Here is a 15,945-nt window from a genome sequence, read left to right on the forward strand (position 1 = left end):
GGCCTCAAACTTTAAAACCTAGAAACTCACTAACCACAAGAATACTGATGACCAAACCCAGCGTGGGTGTGATTTCTTGATGTAATATGGAAAGTCTTTCAACTTGTTTTTGAACCTTTGGATCATCCTTTCTTGCCCATATAAGGAGGGGATAATGTTATGATCACCAGTCATATGGTCAGTGGAGATAACACTTGCCTTGACCATCCTGTGACCATCTATGCTGATAGATCATTTCTGGTCCTCCTAAAGGATCAAAAGAAAGATCAATCAACCAATGAGACCCTATGTTTTACTTTGTTTTAAATGTTTAGGTACCATGTAGAAGTAAGAGCTTGAGAATCAGGGGGCATCTTAGTTCCTGAGGAAGATCTGAGGTTCTAGTCACTGTAGGGTTCTATTCATTGAAGGGGTCCTGTCCTTTATGTTACTTTTTTTTTTTTTGCTGAGGCATCTGGGGTTAAGTGACTTGCCCAGGGTCACACAGCTAGGAAGTGGTAAGTGACTAAGACTAGATTTGAAGTCAGGTCCTCCTGACTTCAGGGCTGGTGCTGTATCCACTGCACCACCTAGCTGCCCCAAGTCCGGTCCTTTTAATAAATGGTTAATGTCTCAGAGCCCTGCCTCAGTGATTTTTCTTGCAGATTATATAATTTTGTATCTTAAAATGGTACATATGTTTTTGGAAACATACACACTTTGTGTTGGGGGGAAATAATCTGCTATAAGTGTATATTATTTCATTAAATATTTTTGCTTTTCTTTTTACTAATTATGTCTTCTGAATAGAGAAAAAGGAAACATATTGATGGTTTCTTATAGATTATTAGTTTGAGTAGATTTGGTTCAACAGAATACCTTGGACCTGTGAAGGCTATTATATATCTTCCTTTCTTCCTTCCTTCCTTTCTTTCTTTCTTTCTTCCTTTCATTAATTTGTATGTAATCTTGTCAAGCATTTGCCCAAAAATGTTAACTTCAAAAGATAATCACAAATTTATAAAAATACCCACCCCAAGTCAAAATTCTTCTCCCTACTCTGTTATAGGGTGGTGGTGAAAGATATTAGGTTCATAGTCAGGAGTCATGAAGTTAGAAGGACCTGAGTTCAAATCTGCCCTCAGACACTTAACATTTCCTAGCTGTGTGACCCTGGGCAAGTCATTTAACCCCACTTGCTTAGCCCAAATTTTTTTTCTATTATTTTATTTAAATAGTTTTTAATTTTTTGCACATGTGGGCACTTTCCCCTTTTTTATGATCTCTTTGGCATATAGAATCAGTAGAGACACTGCTGAATCAATGGATATACACAGTTTGATAACCTTTAGGCATAATTCCAAATTGTTCTCCAGAATGATTAGATCAGTTCACAGATCCACCCCCCCCCCCCAATGTATTAGTGTCCCAATTTTCCCACATCCTCTCCAAAATCTATCATTATCTTTTCCTGTCATTTTAGTTAATCTGATAGTTGTGTAGTAGTACCTCATAGTGATCTTAATTTGTATTCTCTAATCAATAGTGATTTAGAGCATGTTTTCATGACTAGAAATGGTTTAAAAAGCTAATTTTTAAGAGTTGCTATAAATATTTTTGAATAAGTAGGTTCTTTTTAATTTTTCTTTAATCTCTTTAGATTATAGACCTAGTAGTGATATTGCTGAGTCAAAAGGTGGTCTGTATGCCATATAAAATTAAATAGCATGGGCTTAAATACAGAATCAGTTTCCCAGCAAATCTAAGTTGGAAGGGGCATCAAAGTTGATAGAGTATAAATCTCTTATTTTATAAATATGGAAACTGAGGTCCAGAGAGTTAAGATGACCTTACTTAGTCTTATATAGAAATATGGAGAAAGGGGTGAGAGAAGCAGGCATCATTTGAACCATCCCTGTTATTTGAACCAAACAAAGGAGAGTAAGACACTTATACTAACATATATACATGTACATAAGTAAGAAATTTATTTTTATAATGATAACATTTACAAATAATTTCAAATTTAACCAAAAAAGATAGAAGTGGTTGAGATTATAATAAAGACAAAAATTAAGAAAATTATTTGAGATTAATATGAACAACTTTATGTTAAGTTTTAGAATCTTTAAGAAATAGATGAATTACTTACAAAAATATAAAGCATATCAATTGGTAAATTATAATTAGAAAATCTGCATAGACTAATATTGGGGGGAGGGATGAATCCAATAAAACACCATTAATAAGCTATTCCTTAAAAAAGTATCCCAACCAGATGAATTTACATATGTATTCTTCAAAGATTTCAAAGAACATATAATCTCTATATTATATGGATTAATTCTGTTTTTAAATTTTATTTATTTTTTTATTAAATCTTTTTATTTATAAAACATATGCATGGTCAATTTTTCAACACTGACCTTTGCAAAACTTTCTGTTCCAAATTTTTCTCTCCTTCCCCCCATCCCCTCCCCTAGATAGCAGATAGTCTAATACATGTTAACTATGTTTAAATATATGTTAAATCCAATACATGTATGAATATTTATATAGTTATCTTGCTGCACAAGAAAAATCAGACCTAGGAGAAAAAAACACCTGAAAAGGAAAACAAAATGCAAACAAACATCAATAGAAAGCATGAAAATGCTATGTTGTGGTCCACACTTAGTTCCCACAGGCCTCTCTCTGGATGTAGATGGCTTTCTTCATCACTGAAAAATTTGAACTGGTTTGAATCATCTCCTTGTTGAAGAGAGCCATGTCCATCAAAATTGATCATTGTATAATCTTGTTGTTACTGTATATAATGATCTTATGGTTCTGTTCATTTCACTTAGCATCAGTTCATATAAATCTCTCTAGGCCTCTCTGAAATCATGCTGTTGGTTGTTTTTTACTGAATAATAATATTCCATAACATTCATATACCATAATTTATTCTCCAATTGATGGGCATCCACTCAGTTTCCAGTTTCTGGCCACTACAAAGAGGGCTGCCACAAACATTTTTGCACACAAAGATCCTTTCCCTTCTTTAATGTCTATCTCTTCGGGATATAATTCCAATAGAAATACTGCTGGGTCAAAGAGTATGCACAGTTTTATTAACTTTTTGAGCATAGTTCCAAATTGCTCTTCAGCATAGTTGGATCCATTCACAGTTCCACCAAAAATGTATCAGTGTCCCAGTTTTCCCACATCCCCTCCAACATTCGTCATTATCTTTTCCTGCCATCTTAGGCAATCTGACAGGTATGTAGTGATATCTTAGAGTTGCATTTTTCTGATCAATAGTAATTTGGATCACCTTTTCATGTAACTAGAAATAGTTTCAATTTCTTCACCTGAAAATTGTTCATGTCTTTGACCATTTATCAATTGAAGAAGGCTTGAATTCTTATAAATTTGAATTAATTCTCTATATATTTCAGAAATGAGGCCTTTGTCAGAATCTTTGAATGTAAAAATGTTTTCCCAGTTCATTGCTTCCTTTCTAATCTTGTCTGCATTAGTTTTGCTTGTACAAAAACTTTTTAACTTAGTATAATGAAAATTCTTTATTTTGTGATCAATAATGATCTCTACTTTTTCTTTGGTCACAAATTCTTTCTTCCTCCACAGAACTGAGAGGTAAACTATTCTATGTTCTTCTAATTTGTTTATAATATCATTCTTTATATCTAGATCATGAACTCATTTTGATCTTATCTTGGTATATGGTGTTAGGTGTGGGTCAATGCCTAGTTTCTGCAATACTAGTTATATGGAATATTTCTAAAGAAAGATAGTATGCTGCACAATTCTTTTAATGAAGTGATCATGGTTTTGATCTCTAAAATTGTCATGGACAAATTGGAAAAAAAAAGACTATAGGTTAAAATGGTTAATGATTACTCACATAATAAATTAGGTATAAAATATTGGCAAATAGGAGACAGTAGAATAAAAAAATTTTCATTACAACCAAGTTGGGTTATATCAAGAAAGTAAGGATGATTCAATTTATGTATTTTTCAAAATATGTTTTATTGCTGCCTTTTGTTTTTATAACAAAGTCATTTCTGGAAATATTGATCTTCCCTTGTTCTCCTGATTGAATTCTACATTGTAATTTAATACCAGAGAAACTGAGGTGAGAAGAGATTGTTTTTAATCCTTAATGTGGAGTTTAAGCTAACTGACTGAAATAGAAATATACTTCCAAAGCAACTGAGGCACAGCTTATATAAGGTTTTTTAGCAAGCAAAATACAGAAGTAAGAGTGTAATTGGTCTTGCAGTTATTTTTATCTTTATTTCAAAGAGAGGTCAGGGAGAGAGGAGTTAACTTGGTATTTACAGCTTGGAGATTGTGGCTGGAGCCCTGTCAGACAGGGGAGTAGGACTATTCTTGGATAGATAGGGGCTATAATGAGAGCATTACTGCAGGACATGAGATTGTCCTTGACAATAATTCTATTCCCAGGGTATTTTTTGTACAGGGATGAAGTCAGAGAGGCAAGTACCTGGATACTGTTTTTCTTTTCGGGGGAGGAGGGTGTATGGCCTGCTATCTAGGATCTAGTATAGGAAGGGGCATATGGCCTGCTATCTAGGACCTAATAGTAACATAGAAAAATAATTAAGCAAAAACACCCATACATTCCCCACTTTTTTTTTAATTTAAAAAAATTTTTTTGCAGTCACCCCTTCCAACAATGTATACAGTATTGTATGCTAGTATTTATCACTGCCACAAAGAAGCTACTTTTTATTGTCTATTTTCTCAAAACAATAATAGTTTTTCAATTCGATCATTAATCAATCAATAAGCATTTGTGGCAAACATTATGGCAGATACTTAGAACACAAAGGAAAAAAATTAAATGGTCCCAGGTTTCAAATAATTTACTTTCTATTCAAAGTTAATATTTTAATTAACATTTGTTGTAATCATTATGAATGTTGTACATTTTGTCCTGCTTATTTTAACTCTATGTGAATCTTTGTTTGAGGTGTATTTCTTATAAATCATGTTTTTAGATTCTGATTTCTAATCTATCCTTCTAAACTCTTCCATTTTATGGATGAGTTTATGCCATTCATAGATAGGACTGTAATTTTCTATTTCTTTCCTCTTAAATGTTTTCCTTCCTTTGTCTTCTGTTCAGTCTTTACAAAGATGGTGATAAGATAGGAATGTGCTTAGCACTAGTGATCTAAACCGAATAAGATTTGCTTCAGCTATCTACTTTTCTCTTTCCTCAATTATAATTATCAATCGTAGATGGCTCAATGGTTAGAATGATGAGGCTGTAATCTGAAAGACACCTTGCTAAATTCAAATTTAGCCTCAAACACTTAATTGTATAACCCTGGCCAAGTCACTTAACCTTAGTTGCCTCAGTTACCTCTTCTGCTGGAGAAGGCAATGACAAGTTACTCTAGTATTTTTTCAAGAAAACCCCAAATGGGGTCATATAGAACATGAATAAAAATATGACTGAACAATAATCAACTCCCTTTTTTTCCCTCTCGGAATCTACCTACTTTTTTATCTTCTCCCTTCACTACCATTTCCCTCCTATTTTCCTGTGGAGTTGGCACTAAACTTTGAGTATGTGTCTCTTTCTTTCTCTCTCTCTCTCTCTCTCTCTCTCTCTCTCTCTCTCTCTCTCTCTCTCTGTGTGTGTGTGTATGTGAATTTTACCTTCCTTTACTTGGTTTAAATAAAAGCAATGCTTCATATGATGTTGGAATCTTTACAAACTGCTAACTCATTAGAGTTGATAGATCTTACAAGATGTTTTGGGCCAGAACCTGAAACAAGGTACTAAGTAGAACTAATTGATATAATGCTTGTATTTGCACCTTTACTCATTGGAATTCACAAGTATGGGAGATTCACAAAGTTAACTGTGTAACTTTGTGAATTCACACCTCCCTTGAAGCTCTTAGGGCCAGAGAGCACTATGGGAGAAAACCCATAATCCCTCTCTCTCATTTCCCACAATTCCTCTCCCTCATATGTAAGAGACAGACAGAGGCTCTCAGGCAGATTTCAGCTGAATTATGCCAGAAGCCCTCTCTCCGAGGCAAGAGAGATCATTCCATTTTTCCACTTGGCTGGCTGGTGGCTGAAGAAAGCAGAGGCAGAAGCAAAGGACAATCTGCAAGAGCTCTTGGAACCAAGCAGAGAGATAGGCCTCAAGCTAACCGGGCTATATTGGAGACAATAAAAGATCTGAACTTTTATCACCTGGCTGCATTTGGGGTAATTATTGATCTGAACAGATACTAAGGCTGCCTCCAGAAAACCTCCCCGAGAAACCTGCTCTCTCTCCCAGAGAGAACCATCTACATATATTATATTTTAAAGAGAAAAGAACACCACAACATGATGCTTGCTTCTCCACACCTTTCTCCATGGCTATATAATCTTCTTTACAAAACGTGTGATAATATGAAATATTAAGCTCTATCTCCTTTGTCCTCATTTCTTCCCTAGTATATTCCATTTTTTCTTTTTTCTCTTAAGAGCATCAAAACATTAAAAAAAAAATTTTTTTAGACCCTCTTTCTCATGATATTAGGCTTCTGAGGAGACACTTTGTTCTCCCTCTGTTACAGGAATTCCATGGATATCAGAGGCCCTACCTCTTTAAGGAAAAAAAAATAACCTCTTTATTTTCACCAATCTTTAATTTCCTTTGTAATCTCATGTATCCAAGAGAAAAAAAATACTAAAGAGTTTTATAGGCTTCAACAGATTACCCAAAGGGGTCTGTAATGCAAAAAAGTGTTAGTAATCCTTGCCTTATTAGAATGCAAACTGTTCATTCTTTTTTTCAATCCCTTTTAATTTGTTTAAATGTAATTGATTTTAAAAAAAAAATTCTTTTGAGTGCTGTATGTGCATTTCAGAGTTTTTGTTCAGCTCAGTCTTTTTTCAAGAATGCTTGGAAGTCTTTTATTTCATTAAAAATATTTTATTTTTCTCAGACTTTTTTCCCCCTCAAACTGAGACTTGTTAAAGACCTTAGTTTAAAAAAGTCAAGGTCTTTCACTGCATCTATATTCAGTGTGATCTATATCTTGACTCCAGGGGAGAAAGTGAGTCTGATGACTTTATTTAGCCTTTACTTAATTCCAATTCACCTTCATGTCATGGCATCACCTCCATGATCTCATAGTTGTCTATAAGAATGAAGGAACAACAACCACAACAAAAGTCTTTTTTTTTTTTTCTTCTCTATGATTAATCTCTATTTTGCTTGGTAAATTATTCTTGGTTATAAGCCTTTCTCTTTTGCTTTTTAGAATAGCATATTATAATTTCTCCTTTGTAATAACTGCTAAGTCTTGTGTACTCCTAACTAGGTTTTTTGGAACTTGAACTCTTTTTTTCTGGCTGTTCACAAATTTTTTTCTTCTTTTCAAATTTTAGTTCTGACATTCCTAGGGATTTTCATTTCTTTTTTTTTTTTTTCAGGAATTGACCAGATTATTTCTATTTTCACTTTGTCCTTTTGTTTTCATAGATCTAGATAGTTATTGAAATAAGATATTTACATTTTTATGGGGGAAATAATATATTTTCTCTTGATCTGTTTTTCAAGTCCCTTGCTTTTGATAGAAGATACCTTAAATTTCCTTCTATTGTTTTCAGTTTTATTTTTATTTTGTTCTTATATATCTTATTGTTCCAGGTATGTCTTTTTTCCCATGTATGTCTTATGTGTTTGAATTTAGACATATGTCTTTCCAGCCTTAGCATTCTATCCATTGAGCCATATGGACATATGTCTTGTTTTATTTATTGAGAGTTATTGAATTCTTTTCAATACATTTTAATTTTCAGTAGTATTTTTATTTGGATAAGGTTTTATACCTTTTAAAATAATATTTTATTACTTTCAATTGCATATAAAATCATTTTTCAATATTCATTTTATAAAATTTTGAGTTCTAAATTCTATGCCTTCCTCCTTGATCCTCCCCCTTTAAGAAGGCAAGCAATTTCAAAGACATGTATTTCCACATTCTTCATTAGTCCATATTAATAATAGAGCCCCTTCCCCCCTCCGTCAAAAAAAAAAAAAGAAATTTAGCATTTGTTCTGATCTGCATTCATACTCCATCAGTTCTTTCTTTGGAAGTGAAAAGCAGTCTTCATCATAAATTCTTTAGAACTGTCTTAGATTATTGTATTATTAAGAATAGCTAAGTAATTCACAATTGATCTTTATACAATATTATTGTTACTGTATACAATGTTTTCTGGTTCTATTCATTTCACTTTGCATCAGTTCATGTAACTTTTCCCAGGTTTTTCTGATGGCATCCTGCTCATTATTTCTTATAGCACAATTATAACCCATTACAATCATATAAGATAATTTGTTCAGCCATTCCATAAATAATGGACATTTCTTCAATTTCCAGTTCCTTGCTATCAGAGAAATGTTGTTATAAACATTTTTACACATATGGTTTCTTTTTCTTTTTTTAAAAAAATTCTTTAGAATGCGGACCTATAATGGTAGTGCTAGATTCAAAGAATATTCATAGTTTTATAGCCCTTTGGACATAGTTCCAAATTACTCTTCCAATTTTTATTTTACTCTCTGACTCTAGGAGATAGGGCAACAAAAGTTGGATAATTTCTTAAAATATGACGTCTGGATTATTTTTTAAATTATGGCTTTCAGATAATCCAATGACTCTTAAATGATCTCTCCTTGATCTATTTTCCTTTTTTTTTTTTTTTAATAACTTTTTATTGATAGAACCCATGCCAGGGTAATTTTTTACAGCATTATCCCTTGCATTCACTTCTGTTCCGATTTCCCCCCTCCCTTCCTTTACCCCCTCCCCCAGATGGCAAGCAGTCCTTTACATGTTGAATAGGTTACAGTATATCCTAGATCTTGATCTATTTTCCAAGGCAGATTGACATATTTCACATTAATTTTTAAAAATTCTTTTAATTTTTGGTTTTGTTTATTGACATTTCATTGAATCATTAGCTTTCACTTATCCATTTCTACTTCTTAAAAAGTTCTTTTCTTCAGTGAATTTTTGTATCTCCTTTCCCATTTGGCCAGCTCTTATTTTCAAGGAGTTCTCTTCAATATATTTTGTGCTTTGTTTGCCATTTGTCCTACTCTGTATTTTAACATGTTATTTTCTTCAGTATTTTTTTGGGGGAATCTCCTTTACCAAGCTGCTGACTTTTTCATGATATTCTTGCATCACCCTTTTCTTTTCCAAATTTTTCCTTTACCTAGCTTACTTGATTTAAAAAAAATTTTTTAAGCACTTTCAGAACCTGAAACCAATTCACTTATTTTTCTTTGTGGCTTTGTATGGAGCTGTTTTGACACTGTTGTTTTCTCTTGAGTTTGTTTTCTTGTTTTCTCTTGTGTTTTGATCTTCCTTGTTACCATAGTAACTTTCTATGGTCAGGCTCCCTTTTTTTGTTGTTGCTCATTTTTCTAGCCTATTTCCTAATTTTTACCTTTATGTTAAAGTGCCAAGCTTCAGGTTTTTCATGCTTCTGTTTTTAGAGCTAATTCTAGCAGTCTGTAAGTTTTCATTTCTTTCAAAGTGGTATTATCTAAGGAAATATGTGGTCACTGCTCTCATACTCTGTCTTCTGGTCTGTAAGTGATCATAAGCACTCTTTTCATCCTGGAAGTTGAAGGCTAGGTGGCATTATGGAAAGAGCAGTCAATCTGGGGTCAGGAAGACCTGGGTTCAAATTCAGGCTTAAATATTCACTACCAATATGACTCTATAAGTCTCATAATCTTTCTTTGTCTGTTTCCTTATCTGAAAAATGGGGATAATAACAACATCCATCTTCCAGGGTTATCATGAGAACCAAATAAGATAATATTAGTGAAAATTCTTAGCATACTGCCTGACTCATAGTAAGTACTATATAATTTTTAGTTATTATTAGTATTGAGGTGCTGGTCTAGGCTTAATTTTTGTTAAGTAGTTTCTAGTTTTCTAAATCTTTATTCTTGAATAATAGGGTCCAGAAATGGTAATATTGATGAAGTTACTCTTCTCAGAGCTAGAGTTGAAATATGCAGCAGTCAGTTAATACTTAAAGAAATTAATTCAGGCTATTCATTGGAAGGTCAAATACTGAAGCTGAAGCTTAAATAATTTGGCCACATAATGAAGAGATAGAACTCAGTAGTAAAGACCTTGATGTTGGGGAAAATTGAAGACTAAAGGAAAAGAGGACAGCAAAAGATGAAATAGAGAGATAGTTCTATGGAAAAATGGACATTAACCTGAAGAGACTTTGAGAAATAAGAAGGGCCTAGTGGGCTACAGTCTATGGGGTCATGAATATGACAATATTGAACAGACTAAACAATAACAATAGATAATGAGGAGATGAGGGCTTTTATACTAAAGTTATAACAGTATCAAAGCAGAGAAAGAGAATTGACAGCATTGACAGAGATGATTATTGAATCCATGCAAGCTGTTGCTAATACCAAGTAAAGCAGGATACAGGTGAAAGAGAAGAGTGCCTGAAACAAAGCTGTGTGGATGAAGATTCAGTAAAGATCCATGATATGAATGAAGATCCTGTAAAGGTATAGAGGGCCGTAACTTTGAAAAGGTGTAATTGAATCAAGGACAGCAGGGTGCTTATAGTTAAGCACCTACTCAGTGTGAGATAATATGTCCACTAATATTATCTTATTTGGTTCTCATGATAACCCTGGAAGATGGATGTTGTTATTATCCCCATTTTTCAGATAAGGAAACAGACAAAGAAAGATTATGAGACTTATAGAGTCATATTGGTAGTGAATGTAATTGTGTCATAGGACACAATTATAAGAGGCACTACTTAAAGCCTAAGAGGAAGGGCAGGATACAGCTGATTTGAGAATACAAATATCCTTATGCAGACACATTAGCACAGATTAATTACCCTTTGACAGCATATGAGCAAATTGCTTCTGCTACTATCAAAGCATGGGATGCCCTTTCAGGAAGACAAGATAGAGAGGGAGCCTTCACGAAAATAGCACAAGGTCCAAATGAACTCTTTGCTGATTTTGTGGGATGTCTGCAGATAGCTGTCATATGAACTATTGGTGAAAATGCAGCAACAGAAATTATGAGAAGACAACTTGCTAAGGAAAATGCTAATGAGGTTTATAGAAGAATTATATTAGGACTACACAAAGATGCTCCTTTATATGAGATCATAAGACGCTGTGCCACAGTGGACACAAATATCTTTTATACCCAGGCTATGATGTAGACTTTTCAAGATCTGAACCCTGAAGACAGGGTCCTTTTTGGCAAGGGACTTCCAGAGACAATCATCAATGCTTTCAATGTGGTAAAGTAGGGCATTTAAAAGTTCAATATTGGCATAAAGACAGAGTGAAAAACTATGTGTGAGAACAAGGTCCAAAATCCATGTCCAAAAGGCAATGAAGGCTTCCATTGGACACCAGAATGTAGATTGATTCAGAGAAATGGGAAGCATGGCTCAGCTCTAGGGCCCCAGGCAAAAAACACATGGGGCATGATTGCAACTGATGTTATACCCAGAGAGTCTTTAGAAGCTCAATATTCCAACATGATCAATCAGCTGAGAAGCATCCTGATGGGAGAAAGGGATTACAATTGCAGAGAATAGAGTTGTATGTAGCTGGAACTACTGAGATATCTCCTGGAGACTGTGAAGTCTGTCCCTGTACGGCCTCTAGATACTTTGCCTCCAGGTACAGTAGGCTTGACCATTTCACCTCCTAAGAGTGCTTACAAAGCAGTGTTTATCCATACCCTGACTTGGGAAACTGGGGAATGTGTATTCCAGTCACTAATACAGGTAGACAATGTGCGACTTATCACCCAGGAGAAGTAGTAGCATCAGGTTTACTGATACATACTCCTGATAGGCAATTTGGTGATATTTACCCAGATTTTGACTCCCAACAACAGAATCCAGGAATATTCTGGACTGTAGCTACTACAGCTAACTGTCCTATGCTCACTATCTATGTAAGTGGCATACTTTGAAAGGGTTGGTAGGCACGGGTGTAGATCGTACAGTCATTAGCGTCCTTGGCCAAGTCATTGGCCAGAGATTAAGGCAGACACTTATATGTCTGGCATAGGAGGTCGGTAGCAGCTGAATTTAGTGCTACCCCTTTGAGATGGATATTTGAAGGTGAAACAGGAGTTTTTACTCCTTTTGTAGTTGAAAAAATCCCCATCAACCTATAGGGAAGAGACATCTTGCAACAGTTAGGATTACAAATGAGTACTTCAGTTTTTTAGGCAGGGCTGCTGTTGAAGGCTGGCCTGTACTCTCACCTGATCCCATTCAATGGAAAACTGATACATCAGTATAAATAGAACAGTGGTCCTTAGCAAGTGAAAAAGTGTACTTATTAGATATAGTATAGGAGCAACTTGACCAAGGACACTTACAATCTTCTCTAAGTCCTTGTCATTCCCTTGTATTTGTTGTTAAAAAAAAAAAAAAAGAAAGAAATCTGGAAAATGGAGGATGTTGACTGATCTGAGAAAAATAAATGAACAAATGGAAATCATGGGAACTCTTCAGCCTGGACTTCCATCTCCTACTCAATTGCCTAGAGAATGGCCTCTTTGGATTATAGACATTAAGGATTATTTCTATTCTATCCCTCTAGATAAGGAGGATATGAAAAGTGTTGCCTTTTCAGTGCCCAGCATTAATTTAGCTGAATCTTATATAAGATATGAATGGACAATTTTGCCACAGTGAATGAAAAATAGCTCTACTGTGTGTCAAATGTATGTTGCTGCTACTTTTGCTCCAGTAAGAAAAGCATTTCCAAAAGTTATGTTGTTACATTATATTACATTACATGGATGATATCTTGGGGTGTGCAGCTGAGGAGCAAATGTTAGAAGCATGTTGACAAAAGACTATAGAAACACTAAGGAACTACAAATTGTATTTAGTGCCAGGAAAAATTCAAAGACACGCTCCTTTTCAATATTTAGGATATGATGTATATCCTAAGGTGCCTACAGTACAAAAACTTTAAGAACAAAGAAGTTGAACACCTTAATTGACTTTCAAAAATTGAGAGGAGATATCCAATGGATGTGTCTAATGTTAGGCTTAACTACCCATCAATTATAACCATTATATGACATTTTAAGGGGAGACACTGTTTTAGACTCACCATGCCAGCTCACAAAAGAAGCTTGAGAGGCTTTGAGAGAAGTTGAACTGGCTTTATCCAATGTGGTTGAAAAAGTTACTCAGAAACCCTTAGAAATACCAGTTTTTGCTATAAAAGAGGTACCCACAGCAGTCCTTTATCAAGAAAACAGTATGATAGAGTAGGTAAACCTCCCAGTACAACCACTCCAAAGCCATTCTCCTTAACCAGTGCTTGTGGCTAGAATTTTATTAAAGGGCATTAAGCAAGTAGTACAATTATCTGACATCTGACAAGATATACACCTTTTATACCAATGCTCAAATTAATGTATGCTGTGAAACTATCCAAGAGTAGCAAATTTTATTGTCCACAGCTCCAAATTTTACACACGAGTCTCCGTCAAAAATATCCCGGCTATTACATAATTGACAATGGATCTCTTTTATTTTTTTTAAATTTTATTTTATTTAATAATAACTTTATATTGACAGAATCCATGCCAGGGTAATTTTTTTACAACATGATCCCTTGCACTCGCTTCTGTTTCAATTTTTCCCCTTCCTCCCTCCACCCCCTCCCCTAGATGGCAAGAAGTCCTATATATGTTAGATATGTTGCAGTATATCCTAGATACAATATATGTTTGCAGAACCGAACAGTTCTCTTGTTGCACAGGGAGAATTGGATTCAGAAGGTAAAAATAACTCGGGAAGAAAATCAAAAATGCAAATAGTTCATATTCGTTTCCCAGTATTCTTTCTTTGTGTGTAGCTGCTTCTGTACATCATTTATCCATTGAAACTCAGTTATGTCTCTTTGTCAAAGAAATCCACTTCCATCAGAATACATCCTCATACAATATCATTGTTGAAGTGTATAATGATCTCCTGGTTCTGCTCATTTCTCTTAGCATCAGTTCATGTAAGTCTCTCCAAGCCTCTCTGTATTCATCCTGCTGGTCATTCCTTATAGAACAATAATATTCCATAACATTCATATGCCACAATTTACCCAGTCATTCTCCAATTGATGGGCATCCATTCATTTTCCTGTTTCTAGCCACTACAAAGAGGGCTGCCACAAACATTTTGGGACATACAGGTCCCTTTCCCTTCTTTAGTATCTCTTTGGTGTATAAGCCCAGTAGTAGCACTGCTGGATCAAAGGGTATGCACATTTTGATAACTTTTTGGGCATAATTCCAGATTGCTCTCCAGAATGGTTGGATTCGTTCACAACTCCACCACCAATGCATCAGTGTCCCAGTTTTCCCGCATCCCTTCCAACATTCATCATTATTTTTTCCTGTCATCTTAGCCAATCTGACAGGTGTGTCTTAGAGTTGTCTTAATTTGCATTTCTCTGATCAATAGTGATTTGGAACACTCTTGCAATGGATCTCTTAAAGAAAATGTTTTTAAGGTTACTCTTAAAAGACCAACTAACTTTACAGATGCATCAAAACATAACATTTGTGCTGTATACTCTCATGACTTAACTATAAAGAGAGTAGTCAGAACTCCTTTTCAGTACACCCAGCAGAAGAAATTGTATGCAATCATGCTAAATCTTACTTATTTTCTAAGAGATATAAATAAAATATCTGATTCAGCCTATTCATTAGGTGTACAAAGAATTGCCACAGCCCAAATAAAATTTGTAGCTTCTAATATATCAAATATATATATATATTTATAGCTTCTAATATATCTAATATATATCAGTTCTTAAGGAACTTCAAGAACAAGTGAGAAAGCATTTAGGTAAGATTTATATCTTTCATGTCCACTCTCATAGTGGACTTCCAGGCCCTATTTTTTAATGGAAATTTGAAGACAGATAGCCTTCTAACCATGTTAGCCAATACTCATTTATTTCAGACAGCCCAAGAATCTCATTCTAAATGTCATTAGGCTCCTTGAGCTTTACATTTGCAATTTGGGATAACAAAAGAGCATACTAAGAGCATAGTAAAAGCCTGTACAGCTTGTTTTCCTTTCCACACTCCTACACTCCCTCCAGTGAAAAACCTTCATGGTTTGAGACCCAATGAAATTTGGCAAATAGATGTGACCCATTATAAATCTTTTGGTTGTCTTTTATCCATGTTGTAGTAGAACACCTTTTCAAGATTTACTTTTGTAATACCAGCAGCAAAAGAGGCAGCTCGAGTGGTCACTGAATTCTTTATACAAGCTTTTCCAATTATGAGTATGCTACAAATAATAAAAACAGATACTGGGCCTGCAAATACTTTTAAACATTTTGCACACTTTTGTGCACAGTATCAGATTTTACACACCACTGGTATACCTTTTAATCCTCAAGATCAGGCAATAGTAGAGAGGAGAAACAGAAACATCAAGACACTCCTCCAAAAGCAAAAGAATAGAGGAGCCACAGGTAACTCTCGAGAGCTACGGCTCTCTAGGGTTAAATTTAGCTCTTTACACTATTAATTTTTTGATTTTTGATAAAGAGGCACTGGCTCAGGCAGACAGGTTTTATAACCCACCAGATTGGCAGTGTCCAGTGTGAGTAGCTTCACTATCTTTAGATAATTTCCAGGTGATGTGGAGAGATCCAGAAGATGGTCAATGGAAGAGACCAAATAGGGTAACTCCTTTGGGGAGAGGGTTTGCTTGTATATCTACAGATGGAGAAGGTATCAGATGGGTGCCAACAAACCTTATTCACTTTGTCCATCAGAGAGAGACAGAAAAAGAGAAAAATCTCGAAACAAAGGAGAAGACCCAAGAAACATTTGG

The sequence above is a fragment of the Antechinus flavipes genome, chromosome 4, assembly GCF_016432865.1.
Source record: "Antechinus flavipes isolate AdamAnt ecotype Samford, QLD, Australia chromosome 4, AdamAnt_v2, whole genome shotgun sequence".
NCBI lineage: Eukaryota > Metazoa > Chordata > Mammalia > Dasyuromorphia > Dasyuridae > Antechinus > Antechinus flavipes.